Genomic DNA, 25,614 nt, shown 5'->3' with positions numbered 1-25,614 from the left:
GACATGCACTTAAGACAGTCAGTCTTTTTTTTTTTTTCTCCCACTACTTAGAACTGGAGGTTCCGATATAGTAAAGTAGCACAGGAAGACAGTTCACAGTGCTGTTCTCTTAGGATTAAAGTTTAGCAGCTAGTTTAAAATACAAGTTGTTTTATTATTTGCTCATCAGACTAGGATGAGTAGGAAATTGCTGCAGACAGAACTACAAAGTGCTCCTATATGGTAAGTGGAGGTGATAAAATGGACAATGTGTGCAGAAACAAGGAGGTGGTTTTAATGTTATGGCTGATCAGTGTACATACTAACAACCCAACATCCAGTGACATAACCTGTCATAAGTAGACAGATTTGATGTAAAATCCATGTCATCACAGTTGCCATGCACTGCTACGCACCATCATAAAGACCTTTTGTTGTCATATGCCATAACATCACGTGTTGTAACAGCTGTGATGTGATATATACCGTGCCAGTTTAATTAGAATGCCATTGTCATGTCATAACATTAATAAACGCAACATGCATTATAAGACTGACATAATCACTTTTTTTTTTTCCTCCCACTTAGAACTGGAGGTTCTGATATAGTAGCACAGGAAGACAGTTCACAGTGCTGTTCTCTTAGGATTAAAAAAAAAAAGTTGTTTTATTATTTGCTCATCAGACTAGGATGAGTAGGAAATTGTTGCTGATCACATCTGAACATTTATGGGAATAATCTGAGCCTATAGGGCGGCACGGTGGCTAAGTGGGTAGCACTGTCGCCTCACAGCAAGAAGGTCCTGGGTTGTGTGTGGAGTTTGCATGGTCTCCCTGTGTCCACGTGGGTTTCCTCCGAGTGCTCCGGTTTCCTCCCACAGTCCAAAGACATGCAAGTGAGGTGAATTGGAGATACAAAATTTTCCACGACTGTGTTTGATATAACCCTGTGAACTGATGAACCTTGTGTAATGAGTGACTACCGTTCCTGTCATGAATGTAACCAGAAGTGTAAAACATGATGTTACAATCCTAATAAACAAACAAACATCTGAGCCTATAAAAGGCCATTTGGTCAGGACTTGCTTTAACCTTTAATGTCATAAGTTTTCATGTAACCATGTTTATTTAGATGTGGAGTCTGTATCTGCATTTTTCTGCTAAAAACTGAATTCAGAGGACACTGCTTGTGCTGTTTGGGATCAGAGTAGTAGTTCTTGTGCCTGCTGAGGTTGACTAGCCATCAGAGTTCATCCCAGCCATAAGCTTTTATCCTGGCCCTACTCATAGCTAATCACTTGCCTTAAGTTAAACTCAGTTTTACATTAAGCTATACGTACACCAGGCGTACACTGATTTTTACATTGTGTGCACAGGAGGGAGTGGAACTGTTGATGTTAAGGTGGTATCCTGGTCTAGATTCAGATCTAGTCTTTTAGTGTCAACATTAAAACTTGAACAGAGGCATCAAACTAATTTTATCTAATCTTTAGTGCAGCCTAAGATACCAGCGTATAACATCAACGGCGTTAAATCCTGCATAATTTGTTAGCCAAATAGTGCTCTGTTTAATCTCGTTGACCTAATAATATTGGAGTACGCTGCTCCCCGGTGGGCGTTTTAACAGCTTAGCATGTCCTTTGACCGCTGAGGTTGGACACGGGCTGCCCCCGGGACACTAGGCCAATTCGGCTGTCGTAATCGTGCCTGCGAAGAACAATAAGACCAGACAAAATAGTGTTGCGATGAGAAAAGTGCAGCCCTTTAAATAGCATGTTAATGTTAAACCTAATTTCACAGCTCGTGGAAAAGCCCTTGGGTAAGGTCAGAGCATTCAAAGACAACATGCTTGGTCAGAAGGCATTAGCCTAGCAATACCAGGGCACAAAATCGGACACTGGCACTGTGAGGAAATGAATCACCTTTCACCATAGTGATGGAGGGTGTGTAATTAATGATTTAAAATAACACTGCCAAAAGGTGCAAATCTTGGTTATCTAATTAAATTAAATAATACTTTATTAATTTTATGGGTTTTTTGAGCTATAGACCAGCGCTCCCCAACCTTTTTTGCACCATGGACCGGTTTCATATAAAATAAAATTTTACGGACCGGCGGGGTGGAGGGATTTAAAATAGAATAACTATACTGCTCACAAATGAGCTTTTTTTACTGCAACGAGACGCTGCTCCCACCTGGGGGTGATATGAGATGATAAACACCCGTGTGTTGGAAATAGAAGTGTTTTCATTGCTAATGTAGCAATCTCTAATTATTTATTCTTTCTGTGCGTCCCGGTAATAAATGATCCGTACCGGTCCGCGGTCCGGTGGTTGGGGACCACTGCTATAGACAATATCTGTGCACCCTACATAGGGTGTAGGGACATTGTAACAGTGGTAGCCTAGTGTGTAGAGCTTTGGGCTATCAACTGAAAGGTTGAGAGTTTGAATCCCAGCTCTGCCATTCAGTCACTGTTGGGTCCTTGAGCAAGACCCTTAACCCTCTCTGCTCCAGGGGTGCCGTAGGATGGCTGACCCTGCGCTCTGACCCCAGCTTCCAAACAAGGTGGGATATGTGAAAAAAGAATGTCATTGTACTGTACGTCTATATATGTATATATGACAAATAAAGGCATTCCATTATATTCTATACATACACCTATCAATAAAATGGAATCTCCACAGCACTGTGGATGATTGACTGTAGATCAACTGATGCTTTACACTATCAGTCACTAAACCTATCGAGTGCATGTATTTGGTTACAGACTTTACTAGTGGGATTTGATTAATCATTCTGTCTTGCTGTAGAAGACTTTGAAGCAAACAACAGTCAGACTTTGATCTGAAGACTCTGGGGTGAAAAGTGTATAAATATCACTGTTCTGAGTGGTGATAGACAGCCGTGATCCTGGGAGACTGAAAACTGCAATCTGTTTTTGTTCAGCCGCATTAGCTGTCTTGGAAATACTTTTCAGATTGTCGTGTTCTTGTCTCGGCCGTCCTGGCGGTTTAGATCTCACACGTCGTGCTTTATCTGGGTTTGGGAAGTCAATCAATTTTATAGATGCTGTTGGAAGAAACTTATTCATAGTACACTGGCATGTCAGGAGTGTATGATGTAAGAAACTGAGGGTTAAGGCCTTGCTTAGGGGCTTAACAGTGGCAGTGGGGCTTGAACTAGCGACCTTCAGATCACTAGACTAGTACTTTAATTACTAAGCTACCACTGCCCCTCTATAATCTTACTGACTTATATCACTCAGCTCCGATTCATTTACATTTGTGACAATTAGCCGAAGCTTTTATCCAAAGAAGCTTACACAGATTAGCCATTACATTAAAACCACCTCCTTGTTTCTACACTCACTGTCCATTTTATCAGCTCCACTTACCATATAGAAGCACTTTGTAGTTCTACAATTACTGACTGTAGTCCATCTATTTCTCTACATACACCTGCTTGCACCCTGTTCTTCAATGGTCAGAGCTCTGACAGGACCACCACAGAGCAGGTATTATTTAGGTGGTGGATGATTCTCAGCACTGCAGTGACAACGACATGGTGGTGGTGTGTTAGTGTGTGTTGTGCTGGTATGAGTGGATAAGACACAGCAGTGCTGCTGGAGTTTTTAAATACTGTGTCCACTCACTGTCCACTCTATTAGACACTCCTACCTAGTTGGTCCACCTTGTTGATGTAAAATCAGAGACGATCGCTCATCTATTGCTGCTGTTTGAGTTGGTCATCTTCTAGACTTTCATCAGTGGTCACAGGACGCTGCCCACGGAGCGCTGTTGGCTGGATATTTCTGGTTGGTGGACTATTCTCAGTCCAGCAGTGACAGTGAAGTGTTTAAAAACTCCAGCAGCATTGCTGTGTCTGATCCACTCATACCAGCACAACACACAGTAACACCACCACCATGTCAGTGTCACTGCAGTGCTGAGAATGACCCACTACCCAAATAATACCTGCTCTGTGGTGGTCCTGTGGGGGTCCTGACCATTGAAGAACAGGGTGAAAGCAGGCTAAAACAGTATGTAGAAAAACAGATTGACTACAGTCAGTAATTGTAGAACTACAAAGTGCTTATACAGTGTATCACAAAAGTGAGTACACCCCTCACATTTCTGCAGATATTTAAGTATATCTTTTCATGGGACAACACTGACAAAATGACACTTTGACACAATGAAAAGTAGTCTGTGTGCAGCTTATATAACAGTGTAAATTTATTCTTCCCTCAAAATAACTCAATATACAGCCATTTATGTCTAAACCACCGGCAACAAAAGTGAGTACACCCCTAAGAGACTACACCCCTAAATGTCCAAATTGAGCACTGCTTGTCATTTTCCCTCCAAAATGTCATGTGATTTGTTAGTGTTACTAGGTCTCAGGTGTGCATAGGGAGCAGGTGTGTTCAATTTAGTAGTACAGCTCTCACACTCTCTCATACTGGTCATTGAAAGTTCCAACATGGCACCTCATGGCAAAGAACTCTCTGAGGATCCTAAAAGACGAATTGTTGCGCTACATGAAGATGGCCAAGGCTACAAGAAGATTGCCAACACCCTGAAACTGGGCTGCAGCACAGTGGCCAAGATCATCCAGCGTTTTAAAAGAGCAGGGTCCACTCAGAACAGACCTCGAGTTGGTCGTCCAAAGAAGCTGAGTGCACGTGCTCAGCGTCACATCCAACTGCTGTCTTTGAAAGATAGGCGCAGGAGTGCTGTCAGCATTGCTGCAGAGATTGAAAAGGTGGGGGGTCAGCCTGTCAGTGCTCAGACCATACGCCGCACACTACATCAAATTGGTTTGCATGGCTGTCACCCCAGAAGGAAGCCTCTTCTGAAGTCTCTACACAAGAAAGCCCGCAAACAGTTTGCTGAAGACATGTCAACAAAGGACATGGATTACTGGAACCATGTCCTATGGTCTGATGAGACCAAGATTAATTTGTTTGGTTCAGATGGTCTCAAGCATGTGTGGCGGCAATCAGGTGAGGAGTACAAAGATAAGTGTGTCATGCCTACAGTCAAGCATGGTGGTGGGAATGCCATGGTCTGGGGCTGCATGAGTGCAGCAGGTGTTGGGGAGTTACATTTCATTGAGGGACACATGAACTCCAATATGTACTGTGAAATACTGAAGCAGAGCATGATCCCCTCCCTCCGGAAACTGGGTCGCAGGGCAGTGTTCCAGCATGATAATGACCCCAAACACACCTCTAAGACGACCACTGCTTTATTGAAGAGGCTGAGGGTAAAGGTGATGGACTGGCCAAGCATATCTCCAAACCTAAACCCAATAGAACATCTTTGGGGCATCCTCAAGCGGAAGGTGGAGGAGCGCAAAGTCTCGAATATCCGCCAGCTCCGTGATGTCGTCATGAAGGAGTGGAAAAGCATTCCAGTGGCAACCTGTGAAGCTCTGGTAAACTCCATGCCCAGGAGAGTTAAGGCAGTTCTGGGAAATAATGATGGCCACACAAAATATTGACACTTCAGGAACTTTCACTAAGGGGTGTACTCACTTTTGTTGCCGGTGGTTTAGACATTAATGGCTGTATATTGAGTTATTTTGAGGGAAGAATAAATTTACACTGTTATATAAGCTGCACACAGACTACTTTTCATTGTGTCAAAGTGTCATTTTGTCAGTGTTGTCCCATGAAAAGATATACTTAAATATCTGCAGAAATGTGAGGGGTGTACTCACTTTTGTGATACACTGTATATGGTAAGTGGAGCTGATAAAGTGAACAGTGAGTGTAGAAACAAGGAGGTGGTTTTAATGTTACACCTGATCGGTGTACAACTGTAAGCAATTTAGGTGTGAGCGTCTTGCTCAACTCTGGCAACTTTACAGGAGTGGGACTTGAACCAACAACCTTCTAATCACTAGTCCAGTATCTTAACCACTGAGCCACTGCGGCTTTAAAATAATGGATGAAAATAATAATCAGTGGGCATTTCCATCCCTCAATGTCTTACCATCCATCCACATATGCAGATGAAGGTCAAATAAAAAAAAATATATAGGACATATTTTAAAATGATGTCATTCTGCTTATTGGACAAATTAAAAATGAATTTTTTTGTTTATTTTTAAGGAAAGAGAGGGCAGGGTATTTATCTCCATGAACCAAATTAGTCATCTTCAGCAACTGTTTCACTTTAATCAGGGTCATGGTGGGTTTTAGCACCTTTTAGAAACCATGGATGCAAGATCCAAGGAACCTCCCTGTACCACCATCTACTGCAGGGCATCACACAGTCATCCATTTACTCACGTCCTCACAGTTAGAAGGACGTTTAGAGAGGTCAGCTTGTCTTTTGCTGGTGTCTTTAAGGTGGGAGGAAATTTTCTCTATTTAAATCTCAGCTCTGCTACAGCCAGCTGGGTGCCTACACGGACAGTAATTGGCTGGTCCATAGAAGAGAGGCCATAGGGTTTCTGCTACAATTATGACTTCTGTTGGCTGATCAATAGCACCTAAACAGAGACGGGGGATAATGGGGATTGGTGCATGACTCTCCATGTGCTATACAGATTCCCATATGAACCCACCTCATGTAGGCCTGTTAGTTAGGACCCTCTTGGTCAGGAGTACTAGTCTATAGCAGTAGAGGCGACAATACAAATTAGTGTGTTTTGGCCATTTATATTTATTTCATTGCGTTTTCATCAACCACTTACTTCTAGTCAGGGTTGCGATAAGTCAGATTTCACTGGAAAGACTGGATGTAAGCCAGGAATAACCCAAACTGGTACAATCTGTCATAGGGCTTCCCTTAATTTGGTGTGAAGGAACACCTCAGGAACACCCTTGATGATTTAGAGCCAGACCCTCTTATTCAAGATCTTACAAACCTTGACCTTACAAATGCTCTTTTGTCTAACTGGCCATTACAAGTGCCACCCTTTCCAGCAGAGTGGACGCTCTTCTAGCCGCAATGTCAGGTCCAATTCCATGTTAATAGCAGTTTGTAACAAGCGTATGATCAGGTGTCCACATACTTGTGACTTTATTATGTACAATATGTATATGACCTCAGCAGTATATCAAAACTACACATTTTTACTACTCAGAAATCCTCTCGGTGCTCTGTGTATGCAGCCAGAAGCTTCTAGATCTAGAAGGCAGTGTCTGAAAAGCTCGTTGATATTTCAGTCTGATGCTGCAATGATGGAGGACAGTGTGAAAAGTGTTCATACTCCCTCTCCTCACCCTCACCGTCACATCTACCTTAAAATCCCAGTAAAACAAGGAATTATTAATGACGGAGGATATAGATCCATACATCAGAACGTTTGAAGTCCAGCATAAAACCAGTGAAAGGACTCGCCATTAGTCCTGTATTGAGAAATGAGAGCCAGAGGGAGAGCCGGAGGGAGCGGTGGGGGGTGTTTTGGCTGACCCACTTAAGAAATGCAGTGAAGCGGAAAAACGCAACTTCAGCTGAGACAAATAACACCTTCACCAGCCTGGAAAGCCATTATTGAAATATGGACGGGAAGATAGATGCTCGGGAAGAGGGATTGAACACATGCACATGTGTTTTCGATAATCCTACACGCTGACTCAATTATGTTTAGCACTGATTGATGATCTGTGTTGATGACCAGGTGTCATCCTTTTGAAGGATTGGAAAACATAAGTAGCATAAATGGCCAGTCAACTCGACATGCAGTTTCCTTCTGGATACTGGATCTGTCTGGATTAGGAAGTGTTTCTTAAGTATGTTCTCCAGCTTGTCACGTCAAGTTATTAATTCAGATTACATTCACTGTTGGATTTTATTTCCACTTCCCACTTGTGAATTTGTTACAGTTTGCACACCCCTGATCTTATCTAGAGCCAGATCACCAAACGTGTGTCCAATCTTCAATTGCTTCTCATCACCTGCCAGTGTTGGGTTCCCATTTAGAATGGTATTGTTTATGGAGAGCCATGCTAACCTCAGTGTGACCCTCCTATTTATTTTTTATAAGCTATATTTCTTGGTTATTGATTGCTTATTAATTCCACATCATTAATAAAACACTATCCATAAACTTGTCAAACCAGACCAGTCCAAAACCAACCTGTAGGTGTCTAAAATCCCATATCACATTAAACCAGATCAGGCCAGTCAGCTAGTACCAGACTGTATGTCTAAAATCCTGTCATGTCAAACCAGACCAGTCCTACCAGCTAGAACCAGCCCGTAGTCGTCTAAAATCCCATATCACATCAAACTACATCAGTTCTATGAGCTAAAACCAGCCTGTTGGTGTTCAAAATTCCATATCATGTCAAACCAGACCAGTCCTACCAGCTAAAACCAACCAGTAGGTGTTGTATATTGTATAATGTCAATGCAGACCAGTCCTACCAGCTGGAACCAGTATGTTGGTGTCTAAAATCCTGCATCACGTCAAACCAAACCAGTCCCACCAGCTAAAACCAGCCTGCAGGTGTCCCAAATTGCATATCATGTTAAACCAGACCAGTCTTACCAGCTAAAACCAGCCTGCGGGTGTCCCAAATTGCATATCATGTTAAACCAGACCAGTCTTACCAGCTAAAACCAGCCTGCGGGTGTCCCAAATTGCATATCATGTTAAACCAGACCAGTCTTACCAGCTAAAACAAGCCTGCGGGTGTCCCAAATTGCATATCATGTTAAACCAGACCAGTCTTACCAGCTAAAACCAGCCTGCGGGTGTCCCAAATTGCATATCATGTTAAACCAGACCAGTCTTACCAGCTAAAACCAACCTGTAGTTAACTAAAATCCCATATCACATAAAACTAGATCAGTTCTATGAGCAAAAACCATCCTGTTGGTGTCCAAAATTCCATATCATGTTAAACCAGACCAGTCTTACCAGCTAAAACCAGCCTGTGGGTGTCTAAAACCAGTCCTACCAGCTAAAACCAGCCAATAGGTGTTGTATATTGTATAATGTCAATGCAGACCAGTCCTACCAGCTGGAACCAGCCTGTATGTGTCTAAATTTTTGTATCACATCCAACCAGGCCAGTCAGCTAGAACCAGTCTGTAGGTTTTCCTGTGTCACATCAGAACCAGACCAGTTCTACCAACTAGAACCAGTGTGTAGGTGTCCAAAATCTCATATCACGTCAAACCAAACCAGTCCTACCAGCTAAAACAAGCCTGTATGTGTCTAAAATGATGTATCACATCCAACCAGATCAGTACTATTAGTTAAAACCAGCCTGTTGGTGTCAAATCCTGTATCACGTCAAACCAGATCATCCTACCAGCTAGAACCAGTGTGTAGGTGTCCAAAATATCATGTCAAACCAGACCAGTCTTACCAGCTAAAACCAGCTTGCAGATGTCAAGAAGCTTTTAAACCCATCAGATTAAACTGTTCTGATCAGCTAAAATCAGTGTTTAGAAAAACCTTTTTATCACTACACTATTTTACATGTCTGTCAAGATCTCTAAATGTTTGCATTTCTGTGTGTTACATCACATCCTCTTACAGCTTTTCTTTCTGCATCACTGTCCAGCCATATGTTTAGCTTCATCACAATAAAGGAAAAGCAAGACAATTAAAAATAAAACCCTGAATGTAACAAGGACAATCGAAAACAAACTCTAGAACTGAGATCTTAGTGTTTATCACTGGGCTCTATTTATTTCTATTGGGTTTCTGTATTTGTACATTTTTAACCAGGAAAAAACCATCACAGTCATCCTTTGTTTGAGTCGTTACTTCCTGGGGACATGACTTAAGCCAGTAATTTGATAAAAAAAACAAAAAACCTTGTGACTAATCATGCTAAAAGTTGGAAACAAAATGCCACCCTAACCTAAATTATTACAATCCCAAACAAAAAGGCTGTTATTGTTTAGAAAAAATGACTTATCAGTACATGCTGCTAATTTCAAATGTCAGTACATGTTGAAACACTACCAGGGCTAGCGGGGTATATCTGGTAGCCGGAAATTAACCGTGTGCTATTTTTAAACAAATCTAAATTGTGTCCTTGCAATTCTGCTGCACCATATTTACTTTCAAGCTGTCATTTCTTCTGTCTGTTGTTCTACATTTTTGGACTGAAATACACCCTGATCTGGTATAAATTACTCGAAATATGAAACCGAAAACAGGAAACTATTGGACGGATGAGGCGTCTCCTAATTGAAGCATTATAGCGAGATACTTGCCGCTTAAGCCGGATTCGTTAAGCTATCTATCAATCTCCGACTTCCCTTTCATCCTGTTTCCTTTCTCTCATCTTCTTTGGGTTGCTGCATGCCTGTCAGTGGTGATTACTGGGAGCTGCAGCGCTGTCTGCCAGAGTGTCGTGTAGAACTGGAACATTATTGAGCTGACATTTGTAGGTTCTTTTGGAGGGGCTTTGAATTATGGCGTGGTGAGTGTTTCTTGTGTTCCCTGGTCTATATGCACAGACTGCTTTTATATAATGTGAATTTATATAATGTTGAATTCCAAGGATCTGGATCTCAAATACAAGTAAATCACTGTACATCTTACTGCAATAAAAAAAAGAGTACTGGTTTGACAGTTCGATGACGTTACATTATTGACATACACTGATCAGCCATAACATTAAAACCACCTCCTTGTTTCTACACTCACTGTCCATTTTATCAGCTCCACTTACCATATAGAAGCACTTTGTAGTTCTACAATTACTGACTGTAGTACTTTTTTAGCCTGCTTATTGTTATTGAGCTTTTTTTCTATTTATATATGCATTTTTTCCCATTTTCTCCTGAGTTTAGCGTAGTCAATCTGTCTTCCACTGCTGGGGATCCCTGATTGCATTCGAGGAGAGTATGTTGCTTCTTACGTCTTCTCCGACACGCGCGATACCTTCTTTTCGTCCATGCATTCTGCACAGACGCCTCTATCTGCTAATCAGGGTCCTTGCACAGTGTCTGAAGACCCCACCCACATTGTCCGGTCCCTAGCTCCCTAGCAGACACGGTGGCCAATGAGTGTCTGCTGCAGGCGCTGCCAATTATGCCCGCTAGATGCCGCCCAGCCGATCGGTGGCAATGCAGAATTTCGAACCGAGGAGTTTAGAATCTCGGCGCTAGTGTGCTAGCGGAATACCCCGCTGTGCCACCTGGGCACCAGTTAGTTATTGAGCTTTTTAACTTAGATCTTTGACCACCCTTCTTGGTTAATAGGGATACTAATTTGATACTAATTAACAGGTCTAAAACATGAACCATTTAATTCTCATAAGAACCAACTAGTGCTGATTCTTTAATTCTAAAGACTTAAAATGATAGATATTTGACTCTGAGGCTACGAAGTTAATTTTACTCAGATTTGCAATGCCACACGTGGTATTGACATAAGATAAGATTCCTTTATTGATCCCCATGGGGGAAATTCAAGACATGATGATGTGAATCCTTGCCCTGCATTCATGCCATATCCCCACTAAAGGTTTTGCATAGCCTCGCTGAACAGAATATTTTATTTTTCCCTTGATGAAAGCCTTTCCATTTCACATAACACATATCTAAGCAATTGCCATAATGTACTGACTGCTAGAAAACACTTATCAAGTAATAAATCAAAAGAACTGAAGAAAGGAAGGACTGGTTATGCTTACGAACAGAAATGCTTTAATGATGGTACTGCAGCGCTTTTTCAGGATCAACAGCGCAGACTTCAGAAAATAATGCTGCGTTTTCTAATGAAAGGGAGTGCGCTTTGCTTTTTTTCCCCCCGACTTGGGTGCCGTCGCAGCGTAGCATGGAGAGGAGATGAATGGAGACGTGACAGTGCGTTGAGGAGAAAGAGGGTTGCGAGCATATTCGGAGACCCCGGTGGGCAGGAACTGATATGTTTATCAAAGCCTTTCCAGCAGAATTGGATCAGCCAGGAACTTGAGGCTAAACAATTTATAGACGTGAGTTAAAGCTACGCCGCATAACAATCATGAGACTGTAGCAATGCCCGCTGTTCTGTTTACTCAGTACTGTTCACGCTGTGCCTCGTTCTTTGTGAGTTCCCACTAATTAGTTGTTATTATTTTTGAGCGGGGCTGATGTTTGTCTCATAGGGGCAGAGAAGTGAATTGCGAATGGTAAAGTTGCCTAACAGGAAGCGACAGGCGGCCTCATGTGGACTGTAAAGTAAAGGATGTGTGGAATGTGAAGTTTTCACCTGCAGTGCTTCGGGGAACCCACAGTACTGAGAGAAATGGAGAAAATGATTGAACAGTGTGTAACATGAAGACTTCTCATCTGAAAAGGAAAGTGCATTAAGTACACTCGGGAGATCTGAATGTGCTCAGTAGACTTAAACTCTGAGGTCAGGTAGTAAAAATGCCATTCATTTTCACTATACCAAATCTAATTTTGTGTCATGATGTTTGGGCGGCGCAGGGCTGCAGTTTGTAGATAGTAGGTGGCGGACGTCAGCATGGGTCCTGAAAAGTCAAGACGTAAAACTACCAACAACTGATTTTATACCCCTAATAACTGTAGTGAGGAGCACTGTCGCCTCACAGCAAGAAGGTCCTGGGTTTGATCCCCAGGTGGGGCGGTCTGGGTCCTTTCTGTGTGGAATTTACATGTTCTCCCCGTGTCTGTGTGGGTTCGGTTTCCTCCCACAGTCCAAAGACATGCAAGTGAGGTGATTTGGAGATACTAAATTGTCCATGACTGTATAACAAGATATAAGCTTGTGAACTGATAACCCTTGTAATGAGTAACTACCGTTCCTGTCATAAATGTAACCAACGTGTAAAACATGACATTAAAATCCTAATAAACAAATAAACAAACCTGGCAGGCAGAATAGAACCTCCTACCCAACAACAAAATTTGACATTAAGGTCCGGCTTAAAAAAAAAAATACCTGAAAACATGCAAAAATCAAGTATTATATTGTAGCTGTTGCATTGGACACAGCAGAATTACCCACCCTCACTTGTTAAGGGGGAAAGAAAACTCCACTTTGATACTTAAGGCATTTAGTGTTTTTATACATGTTTAATGGGGGTCCTGACCATTGAAGAACAGCATGAAAGGGGGCTAACAAAGCATGCAGAGAAACAGGTGGACTACAGTCAGTAATTGTAGAACTACAAAGTGCTTCTATATGGTAAGTGGAGCTGATAAAATGGACAGTGAGTGTGGAAACAAGGAGGTGGTTTTAATGTTATGGCTGATCGGTGTATATCTGTGTGACTTGGTCAAGCTGGCCAACTGTCAACCATGTTGACAGTTAATTTGGACAGGCTAAAACAGTAGTATGTTTGGCTCAAAAAGGAATGCTTTATGGGGTTTGTAGTTCTTTCCTTTGTATGGGACAGTAAGTATCCCATTTTGTACCATTCCCTAAAGTCAAAAGAAAGTGGGACAATCAGTGTCCCACTTTCACTCAAAAAACACTCAATTAACAATCATTGAGGCCTTTAGCAAAAATATTGTTTAGGTTATAACATTGGCCAGATCTTTTTTTCTTTTTCTCCAAACCCCCCACAAGTTTATTTTGTCTAATATAAGTGGTGGACAAGGTACACAAACCATGTAGCTGAGTTAAAGTAGAGATATCCAAGATTAAAATATTACTCCAGTAAAAGTAGTAGTAAAAGTAAAAATACTCTTTACCTCCACTAAAGTACTAAACTAAATGTACCTTCAAATGTACTTAAGTATGAAAGTAAAAGTAGCATGATTTATTATGGCTCTAATGTTTTATGATCATTTCTGTAACAAGACTCTTGATTAATCAACTCATTTTAGGTGAAAAGACTCGTGTGTCATTAATTTAGCTTAACTGACTAAGCTAAATTCAGCTATACTTATTAATTAAGATAAACATGTAACATTTCGTGCTGAGCAAATGCTAAACAATAACAGGATTAAGTATTATAATATTAACATCAAATTCATTATTTTTTTTAAACAAAGCAAACATACAGCTGAAAATGCTTGATAAGTAGTGGAAATGAATGGGGCTCTATGGGATGTTTGGAACTTTTCAGAGCTCCACAACCCGGAAGCTGCGCAGAAAAATGTCCCGCCCCCGTTACAACGGTTCCCTATGGGAGTGTCGCCACTCTGTTCTCTCTACCGCTCTGGCCCAGCCGAATGGCAGAGCTGAGATTTGATACAATGTATTTAAAATCCCAGCTCTGGTGTTGCCCAGATGTTTAATCAGTGTCTTTATTTTAAACCTGCAAATAATTTGGACAATAGAAGGACTAAACTGCCACTGGGTTTGTGTGACTGCCTTAAGTAAATGACAATTACTTTTTCTGTAATCTGGGCAAACAGAAATCCTGTTGCACTAGACTCTTTTGATTGATTCAAATAATAATTTATTTAAAAGGTACTAAAGGCAAGACATTGTTCAGTGAATTTTTGCAAAATGAAACTAGATCATGAACAGGATGTTCCGAACAACTCCAGTGAAACAAACTTAAGCAATGTCAAAGGAAAAAAAGAGCTTGAAAATGTCCAAGGCTGCTTAAACAATAGGCATTGCTTATGCCTAAGGGAACGGATTCAATGGATTCATGGACTGATTTGTTAACATTTAATCTTGAATAAATGGACCTTCAGTGCTGTAGCTGACCCATTACACCCCTCTCTATTAGACTGCTTCACTTGTTTTAGCAATTTGTAAATACCAAGCTTGCCGTGATGACTCTGAGCAGTAAGTTACATTAAGGCAAAGGTAATTGGAGTCGCTCCACTTTAGTAAAACGCAGCCTAAGGAAATAGTCCTCCGTCTGTAGTGAGTCGGGCTTTGGGTGATTTGGTGTCTTTTCCCAATTACACAAAACTGGTCATCTTTCAAAGCTAGCAGTTAGCTTTGTTGGTGCTGAGTCCCTCAGAGTTTTGCTGTATTTGAGTCTAAAAGCTTATTTGGATGTGATTAGGCAAGGTAAAAGAAGACTGAACAAAACATCATTAAGCATTGTACAGTGGTACCTTGTAACTCAACATTGCCTAAATTCAAAATCTTTGAAACCCAATGCCCTTCGTTGGGAAATTTGTACCCTTAAACCCAACGTTTCCCTTAAACTCAACGTGTTCCGTTTCTTTAATGTATTAAAAGAACGACATAGAAACACTAAACTTCTCTTAATTGTTACTGCTCATAAGTTCTCTCCACTAATACAGTTCCTTGCTCATTTTAGTACAATAAGTCACGTATAGTGTGCACCTCTCTTTGTGTTCCCCCAGTAGGTGGGGCAGTTTGTCGGGGTCTGTTAGGGAGTTGAAGTTGGGTATGATGTTATTAAATTTAGGGAAGAATTGGAACACGATGTGGTGGTACTTGGTACACTGGGTGAGGAAGTGCAACTCTGTCTCTACTGTACTGAGAGTGCAGTGCTGACACAGCCTCTCCTCCCGGGGCAGCCAGGACCGGGTGTGTCGCCCGGTCTCCACGGCCAGGTCGTGTGCGCTCAGTCTGTACCTCGTCAGGGTGTTTCGCAATTCAGGGCCGGATACTGTGCTCAGATAATCTGCTGCACTGTAGCGTCTGTTTAGGGCCAAATAACACTGCATTTTTCACTGCAGTTTCCTAATAATTTAGATACTTCATTCTGAGTCTTTGTGTCATTTGGTTTATTCTAATCTTGTTTGCAGTTTTTTCCTGTTTCTGAGTCTTAGTGTTGTGTTAGTGTGTTAGTGTGTTAGTGGTGTGTCAGTGTATACTTTATACATCAGTTAGCAATAAGTGTGGCTGAGATACCAGACTACACCAGTAAAAACATACTCCTGGAGGAACTGTACTCCTGGAGGAACTGTACATTTCTGCAGTAGCTCATCATTAGTTTTAATGATTAGAACTACCTTCCGTTGTTTTGACACAGAGTACAGTGTGTGTAAATTGTGTCATTGTCTAAAAATGGTCCTGTAGAGCTAGCATATTGCATTTTAAAGTATGTTCCATGAGAAGTGGAAAACGGATGTAATTTATATAAGAAATGCAGGGGGTTAATACAAGCTGGCTTCTATGGAATTTTAAAAAGGTAATATTTCGTTGCTGGCGTTTAAAAACATGCGGAAATCTGAGAACAATAAGAATGCTGAGCCACACATTTTTATCTGTGCTGGATATAAAAAATTACCATTTTTTTTTTACTGGGTTCATGCATTGCAGTTATGGTTATGTTTGGTTTTATGAGGCTAATAAAGGCGGACAGTCACACTTGTCTTTTTTAATATCAGAAAAGACTATAATGCCAGAACCTCCCCTCAGTACTATTATTGAGCGAGAAAAGAACGTAAAAGAAAATTAGAGAAGCCTGGACTTGTGATGTTGTCATATCTGTGTCATCCAACTGAAGAACTCCCTAGAATTAATTTAGCAGCATAAACTAAAAGATGCATGATTATGAGACTCAAGCTCCCAAATTTGGATACAGTTTATGTTAGCTGTTTACATGAGAGGTCTAGCAACATCATCAAGCACACAACCCACCCAGGTCACAGACTGTTTGTTCCCTTTCCATCAGGCAAAAGATAAAGTACTGTGAAGACACGTACAAACAGACTGAGGAACAGCTTCTTCCCCAGAGCTGTAGCCTCCATTACACCCCCCTTTACTTCATAAAGTCACACTTGGAGACAGCAAACCAACCAACCTGTCTTATCACCCACCTAATACACAGATCACTTTACATTCTGTATATACACTGATCAGCAATAACATTAAAACCACCTCTTTGTTTCTACACTCACTGTCCATTTTATCAGCTCCTCCTACCATAAAGTAGCACTTTGTAGTTCTACAATTACTGACTGTAGTCCATCAGTTTCTCTACATGCTTTTTTAACCTGCTTTCAGCCTGTCAGGACTCCCACAGGACCACTACAGAGCAGGTATTATTTAGGTGGTGAATGATTCTTAGCACTGCAGTGACACTGACGTGGTGGTGGTGGTGGTGTGTTAGTGTGTGTTGTGCTGGTATGAGTGGATCAGACACAGCAGCACTGCTGGAGTTTTTAAATACCGTGTCCACTCACTGTCCACTCTATTAGACACTCCTACCTAGTTGGTTCACCATGTAGATGTAAAGTCAGAGCCGATCGCTCATCTATTGCTGCTGTTTGAGTTGGTCATCTTCTAGACCTTCATCAGTGGTCACAGGACGCTGCCCACGGGGCGCTGTTGGCTAGACATTTTTGGTTGGTGGACTATTCTCAGTCCAGCAGTGACAGTAACGTGTTTATAAACTCCAGCAGCGCTGCTGTGTCTGATCCACTTATACCAGCACAACACACACTAACACACCACCACCATGTCAGTGTCACTGCAGTGCTGAGAATGTTCCACCACCTAAATAATACCTGCTCTGTAGTGGTCCTGGGAGAGTCCTGACCATTGAAGAACAGCATGAAATGGGGCTAACAAAGCATGTGAAGAATCAGATAGAACTACAACATGCTTCTATATGGTAAGTGGAGCTGATAAATTGGACAGTGAGTGTAGAAACAAGGAGGTGGTTTCAATGTTATGGCTGATCAGTGTATACATGCATTGCCAGGTCTATGTTCTTTTTCTCTACTTTTTTCTCTTATTTATCAGGTAACAGGCATTCTGAAGCATTTGCGTTAGCTTTAGTGCGTAAAGCAGTGTTAAATGTCAGCCTATTAGTTGGCATCAGAATAAATACATTGTCAGTGCCAGACATTAAATCCTTGCCTCTGGTTGCTACCTGTCTAGTTTAGCATCTTGCATGACAGTAGGTGAGCTGTAAACGAGTGCAATTGAATCACTGAGTGTGTGTTTTTCTTTGTCAAGTGCTACATACTATATGTATAATGTAGTTCAATAGCTTTAGATAGCAGGCTGATAAAAGCTACGTATTATCTATATATTATCATTCCTCTCTATGGTCTCCTCCCATCTAAAATATATCCTGTATAGTTTTTAAAGCTTAAGGCCTCAGGCGTAATGCATCTCATAAAACTCAGGATGCTATCATGATCTGTATTACAAAGGACTGCTGATCCGTGAAAAATTTACATTTTTCTTATTCAGTGTTCCTTCCCAGACGTCCTGTGATGTGCAGGATTTAATGCAAGGAAATCTGATTTCATTTGAACCCTTCTTACTTGGTTTTAGGGCACGGCTGAAAATTATACATCGATTCTTCTAGGGTTGGAGAAACAGAGTTCACCCAGCACTTTCCTTTTCTGTTGATTTCTAAACAGCAGCTTTTGATTCCAAACTACAACTATGATTCCGGTACCCACTGTAGAAAGGCTGGCAGCACACTGCGAATAACCTCTGTGTTTAGCAAATACCCAAACTAACAGTGTACACTGATCAGCCATAACAATTTAACCGCCTCCATGTTTCTACACTCACTGTCCATTTTATCAGCTCCACTTACCACAGAGAAGCACTTTTGTAGTTCTACAGTTACTGACTGTAGTCCATCTGTTTCTATGCATACTTTGTTAGCCCCCTTTCATGCCGTTCTTCAATGGTCAGGACCACTACAGAGCAGGTATTATTTAGGTGGTGGATCATTCTCAGCACTGCAGTGACACTGACATGGTGGTGGTGCGAGTGGATCAGACACAGCACCGCTGCTGGAGTTTTTAAATACCGTGTCCACTCTATTAGACACTCCTACGTAGTTGGACCAACTTGTAGTATGTAAAGTCGATAAAATGGAGAGTGTGTGTAGAAACAAGGAGGATGTTTTAATGTTATGGTTGATTGGTGTACATGCAGCCTATATTTGATAGCCACATCTAACAAGAGCCCTGAAGACGTCTGCTGAGACCAACACCAGCAGAGGTTGTAGTTGCATCAGTTATGAGAGAGTCCCTATCTGGCTTAATGCCCCACCCCTACATTAACAACAGGCCAATTGTTGTTCATGTTGCCGCTTAGCCCAGCTGGCAGGCAGAGCTGAGACTCGATATGATATATTCGAGATCCCAGCTCTGGTGTGCTAGCGTGTGTTTTTACCGCTGCGCCACCTGAGCGGCCCATGTCATTACTATTCTAGGCCCATACTAGCGTGTAAATGTGCATCTTGTCATCCTGAAAGAAACCAAACCCATTACGATAGACATATTCAGTGAAGACGCTCTCCTCAGCATCAGTATTCAATATTTAAGATTTGAATTAACCCTACTATCTGTGTGTTGCAGCAGAATTCTGGATTTATCAGTCCGGGTAGCAGTCTTTATCTGGGCAGTGTTAGTAAGTCTGTGCCACCTGCAATCAATTGTTGTCAGTGTTGTCCTTTGCTGTTGTGGCTATCTGCCCTAAGGTTTGATGCGTTATGCATTCTGAGGAGCTTTTCTGCTCGCTCAGAGCTGTTGTAAAAAGGTTAGGCTACTGTAGCCTTTCTGTTAGTTAAAAGAAAACATCTGGCTGTTGTCCTCAGAGCTCTTTAATCAACAAGACATTTTTGCTCACTGAACATCTGCTCACTGGATATTTATTCGTTGTTATTAGTTTTTTGCACAGTAAAGTTCAGGTGACTGGAGGAAAGTCTGACAGCCAGCACTCCATGATCTTTGGTCTTCAAGTTGTTGCTTGTTGCTGATAAATGATTATTTAAATTGAAGAAAAAATACAGTATGTATATGATGTGTGTGCTTTATTATTTAATTTAATTAATTAATTAATTTAAAAGTTTTGTAAGGCTAATGGTACTGGTACGGGTGGCTTGGTGGGTAGCACTTTCACCACAGCAAGAACGTCCTTGGTTTAATTCCCAGGTGGAGCAGTCCGGGTCCTTTCTGTGTAATGTTTGCATGTTCTCCCCAAGTCTGCGTGGGTTTCCTTCAGGAGTTCCGGTTTCCTCAAAAGTGAGGTGAATTGAAGATACAAAATTGTCCATGACTGTGTTTGACATTACTGATGTTAACTGATGAATCTTGTGTAACCGGTAACTACATGCAGTTATGAATGTAACCAAAGTGTGTAAAACAGCGGTCCCTAACCTTTTTTGCAGCACAGACCGGTTTCATTAGTATAAGATACACAGACTAGACATAACATTATGACCACTGACAGGTGAAGTGAATAACACTGATTATCTCTTCATCACAGCACCTGTTAGTGGGTGAGATATATTAGGCAGCAAGTGAACATTTTATCCTCAAAGTTGATGTGTTAGAAGCAGGAAAAATGGGCGAGCGGAAGGATTTGAGTGAGTTTGACAAGGGCCAAATTGTGATGGCTAGATGACCGGGTCAGAGCATGTCCAAAACTGCAGCTCTTGTGGGGTGTTCCCGGTCTGCAGTGGTCAGTATCTATCAAAAGTGGTCCAAGGAAGGAACAGTGGTAAACCAGCGACAGGGTCATGGGCGGCCAAGGCTCACTGATGCACGTGGGGTTGCGAAGGCTGGCCTACTGACAGTTGCAGGGCTGTTTTGGCAGCAAAAGGGGGACCAACACAATATTAAGAAGGTGGTCATAATGTTATTCCTGATCAGTGTATAATTTCACGGACCGGTGGGAGCGGGAGGATTTAAAATAGAATAACTATAGAATGGAAATTCAGTGTAAATCCTAAGCTTTGTTTTGATGCAATGAGATGCTGCTCCCACCTAGTGGTCATTGGAGACAATAACACCCGAAGAGATTTGAAAATGTAATTGCTCATGTAGCGATCTCTGTGCGGCCCGGTAATAAATGATCCACGGACCGCTGGTGTAAAACATGACAAAAAAAATCCTAATAAATAAATAATGGTACTGGTACTGAACTGTAAATTGAAAGGATGTTATATTGAAGCCTTGAGCAAGGCCTGTAACCTTAAATTTCTTGCATTGTAGTCAATCAAAATGATCCCTTAGGATAAAAAGTGTATAATAAATGCCATAAAGGTAAGTGTAAATGTTGCACTTACTGTTGTTTAGTCGTTCGATGAGAGCTTATATTATAGTTTCTAACAACACTTAATGTGAGCTTGTTGTGTCGTTTGACCTTTCTGTAAGGACCGCGCTGTATTGGCCACCTCTCAGTATCTTGTAACGGGCGTATTTCCTATAAACCAGCATAACACGCTGAGGGAAAAGTATTACCTCTGTCAAATCACACAAAAAGCTTTTGAAAGCTTGTCTGTGATTGGCACTTATAAAAGGCACGCAGCTCGGGGACTGCAGCAAGCCCGAAAGAGCGGGTCCGGATACCTTATCTTACTCAAAGCTCAGACCGAGGCTTTTTACTTCGCTTGCAGCCAGCAACTGAAGCACGGAAATGGAATTTTTGCCTGAGAGGTCCTGTCTTCCCCAAATAGGTTTATGTGGACAGTGTTTATTATTTGCTTTAGCTGAATTAACGATTCTTTATGAATTCTTAACCCGGCTGAATTTTGAAGACGAGGCTTTTGGCTTATTGGCAATATTGCTATTGCTAGTTGTGATTGGGGGGTTTCAAGAGGTTTTTTTTTTAAATAGCGAATAGCACATTGTTTGGCCTAAAGCTGGTTTTACTATTCAAAATATTGACGCAGACGCTCAGGTGGCGCAGCGGTAAAAAAAGTACGCTAGCACACCAGAGTTGGGGTTTCGAATACAGGTGCAACTGTGGCCCCTGCTGGCTGACTGATGGCGCCTGCAAAGGGCTGAGGAATAATGCTGATGGGGGTGTGGCCCTCCATACACAGTGTCTGTCAGTGTATGAACTCGACTTGTGCAGGTGAAAAATGCAGTCTGTACTGACAGGCACGACTAGATTAACGGGGAGAAAATTGGGGGAAAAAAAATATATATACAGTGTATCACGAAAGTGAGTACACCCCTCACATTTCTGCAAATATTTCATTATATCTTTTCATGGGACAACACTATAGACATGAAACTTGGATAGAACTTAGAGTAGTCAGTGTACAACTTGTATAGCAGTGTAGATTTACTGTCTTCTGAAAATAACTCAACACACAGCCATTAATGTCTAAATAGCTGCCAACATAAGTGAGTACACCCCACAGTGAACATGTCCAAATTGTGCCTAAAGTGTCAATATTTTGTGTGACCACCATTATTATCACTGCCTTAACCCTCCTGGGCATGGAATTCACCAGAGCTGCACAGGTTGCTACTGGAATCCTCTTCCACTCCTCCATTATGACATCACGGAGCTGGTGGATGTTAGACACCTTGAACTCCTCCACCTTCCACTTGAGGATGCGCCACAGGTGCTCAATTGGGTTTAGTCCATCACCTTTACCTTCAGCTTCCTCAGCAAGGCAGTTGTCATCTTGGAGGTTGTGTTTGGGGTCGTTATCCTGTTGGAAAACTGCCATGAGGCCCTGTTTTCGAAGGAAGGGGATCATGCTCTGTTTCAGAATGTCACAGTACATGTTGGAATTCATGTTTCCCTCAATGAACTGCAGCTCCCCAGTGCCAGCAACACTCATGCAGCCCAAGACCATGATGCTACCACCACCATGCTTGACTGTAGGCAAGATACAGTTGTCTTGGTACTTCTCACCAGGGCGCCGCCACACATGCTGGACACCATCTGAGCCAAACAAGTTTATCTTGGTCTCGTCAGACCACAGGGCATTCCAGTAATCCATGTTCTTGGACTGCTTGTCTTCAGCAAACTGTTTGCGGGCTTTCTTGTGCGTCAGCTTCCTTCTGGGATGACGACCATGCAGACCGAGTTGATGCAGTGTGCGGTGTATGGTCTGAGCACTGACAGGCTGACCTCCCACGTCTTCAACCTCTGCAGCAATGCTGGCAGCACTCATGTGTCTATTTTTTAAAGCCAACCTCTGGATATGACGCCGAACACGTGGACTCAACTTCTTTGGTCGACCCTGGCGAAGCCTGTTCTGAGTGGAACCTGTCCTGGAAAACCGCTGTATGACCTTGGCCACCATGCTGTAGCTCAGTTTCAGGGTGTTAGCAATCTTCTTATAGCCCAGGCCATCTTTGTGGAGAGCAACAATTCTATTTCTCACATCCTCAGAGAGTTCTTTGCCATGAGGTGCCATGTTGAATATCCAGTGGCCAGTATGAGAGAATTGTACCCAAAACACCAAATTTAACAGCCCTGCTCCCCATTTACACCTGGGACCTTGACACATGACACCAGGGAGGGACAACGACACATTTGGGCACAATTTGGACATGTTCACTGTGGGGTGTACTCACTTATGTTGCCAGCTATTTAGACATTAATGGCTGTGTGTTGAGTTATTTTCAGAAGACAGTAAATCTACACTGCTATACAAGCTGTACACTGACTACTCTAAGTCATATCCAAGTTTCATGTCTATAGTGTTGTCCCATGAAAAGATATAATGAAATATTTGCAGAAATGTGAGGGGTGTACTCACTTTCGTGATACACTGTATATATATTGACGCAGCAGCTAGATTGTTGCAACGGGGCACTGAATGTAAATTGTATTTAACCTTTGTCTGTTGCTTTACTCTGGCAAATAGGTGAGCAGGAGGCACGTCTATCTGCTTGTTTCCCTAAATGACTGCATTGTTTGTGCTGACAAAGATGGACGAGTGAATACAATTCCCCGTAACTGAATTCAGCTCGTAATGGCTTTGGTAATTAGTTCATGTCTTCAAAGGATCAAGAGTCTGTACAGGTATTAGGAATCAGGGTTAGGAATCCAGTCTATTAATCTGAAGGTTTCAAAGCTGCCACTGTTGAGTCTTTGAGTGTTTTGACCTTTCAGGACTGACGCATGGGACAAATTGCTTTTTGTTTGATGGTTCTTTTTTTGTTCTTGGTTGATTCATCTTTTGTGTAAATACAAAAAGTGGAGATATAAAGCGTGTGTTGTTAGAACTGAACCGAATTGTTTCTCATTTGTAGTCTCAAACACTCATTAATGATCCGTTCACAAACTGTCATACATATAGAACGTTCGAATCAGGCGTCTAAATATTTAGACTGCTGTCTCGTCTGCAGTTCAGACAGCCAAGGTTGCTTTTGCATAGAAGAATAAACAACCAGTCACAATGAGTTGTCTTTTGAAGAGTACTTGGTCATGTTAACAGGAAAAAAAAATGGTACTCCTTAGCAACACCTAATCTAATTGGTCTAGTTTCTGACATTTACGCTGGTCCTATGGTGCTAATACATGCTGTATGTGAATACACATTTGTTTATTGTGGGTTTGTACCAGCCTGAGATGTTCACAAGTCACAAGTCAATATAATATACTCAAAACATTGGAAATGTAGCGTAGAAATAAACAAATGATATGTAAGTTCTGTATTTTGCCGTTTTACTTAGTGCCTTTACTTTCCTAGTCATTGTGCAAATGAATGTAATTTTCATAACAAGCTTAAACTGATACGTTTTGTTTTATAAATCACGGCACAGCGGCCAAAATCCAAAACACAGCAAAAAAAAATCATAACCACTGCTTTCCTTAGCTTATGTTCTTCCAGATGCTATTAAATTTATAACTGTGTGTTGTTCCATTAGGAATATAATCCGTTATTTTGTAAATGTGTGCTTATAATTAAAAACCTTCAAACTTTTCCCGGTTGTGAAGTAAAACAATTAACCTGACTGCAAGTCTTTGGACTGTGGAAGCACATCTGATCACCCGGAGGAAACCCACACAGACACGGGGAGAACATTAACTTCACACAGAAAGGACACAAAGCACTCCACCTAGGTATCGAACCCAGGACTCTCTTCCTGTAAAGTGACAGTGCTGCTCCTGAGCCCACACAACCGTAATTCATACAAAGAGAATAGCAAGTATCAAGGAGCAAAAGATAATGTCATCTGTTTTTACTGAGAGCACTATATAAAAAGATTGTTCTTTTGTGTTTTTAACCTTCAGGATGAAACAGCTTCAAGTTCAGTTTGGGAAACTGTAGATCATGGCAGATCAAACAAGTCTGAAAATAATACTAGAGACGCAGGCTTTGAAATCGCTTACTGTAATGTAGAAACTAGGATGTAACAAGTTCATTTATCATCCTCAAGGGCAAATGAAGCAGTGCTGGTTATAATAGATCAAGCCGGTACACTAAAAGACTGCACTGACAGATTAAAAGGAATGGACGTATCGATTCGTTTATTCCAGCCTAAACATCTTGTAAGAGGAAAATCATCTCCCAAGATTACAAAACAAACGCCGGTTCTTGGGATTTAGCTATATGTGGATCAATGCTGCTCCTCCAGTAAGTGTACAGGAAGAGGACACAGAGTTTAAGCTTCCCAAGACTGCATTGTGTTTAATTTTGGGTCTGCATTGTGCTATTTCAGGTTAAGTGCCTCTGTTCCAGGGCAGACTGTCCTTGCCTGGCTCCCTGATATCTTTGAGACTGTAATTTTGGGCGCCGGTCCATCAGACTCTCGGTGCCCACATGTCTCTAACAGGTGTGGGCTCCCTGGGCTCCGTTACACACCCCGGTGCTAGCAACAAGTTAGCTACAGATTTCAGGAGCAGGTGTGCGACACTGTTACCCACAGCTAGTCTCGCCAGATCCGCTAATTACATTCCCCTCATCTACTCTGTTCACTCATTTAGACCACCGCGGGCGCCAAAGAAGGCAGGTGGTGTTGAGACCCGGAGCTCAGGTTCCATTCAAGAACGCGTGAAAGCACGTTTAGCCGAGCAGAAAGTTCTCCGCAGAGCATTTAGCAGTTGGAAAGGTAAAATGGAGACGTTGTATTTGTAATGTGTCT

General features: G+C 41.8%; 1 protein-coding gene across 1 annotated transcript in view; it reads left to right on the top strand.

The window, feature by feature from the left end:
• The window catches only part of LOC134330290 (neurexin-2-like), a 395,050-nt gene that overhangs the window by 290,954 nt on the left and 78,482 nt on the right, over nucleotides 1-25,614 (top strand). The window lies entirely within an intron of this gene.

This window comes from Trichomycterus rosablanca, chromosome 16 (assembly GCF_030014385.1).
Source record: "Trichomycterus rosablanca isolate fTriRos1 chromosome 16, fTriRos1.hap1, whole genome shotgun sequence".
Lineage (NCBI taxonomy): Eukaryota > Metazoa > Chordata > Actinopteri > Siluriformes > Trichomycteridae > Trichomycterus > Trichomycterus rosablanca.
Note: the sequence above shows the minus strand (reverse complement) of the source record. Positions and strands in the feature narration are given on the sequence as shown.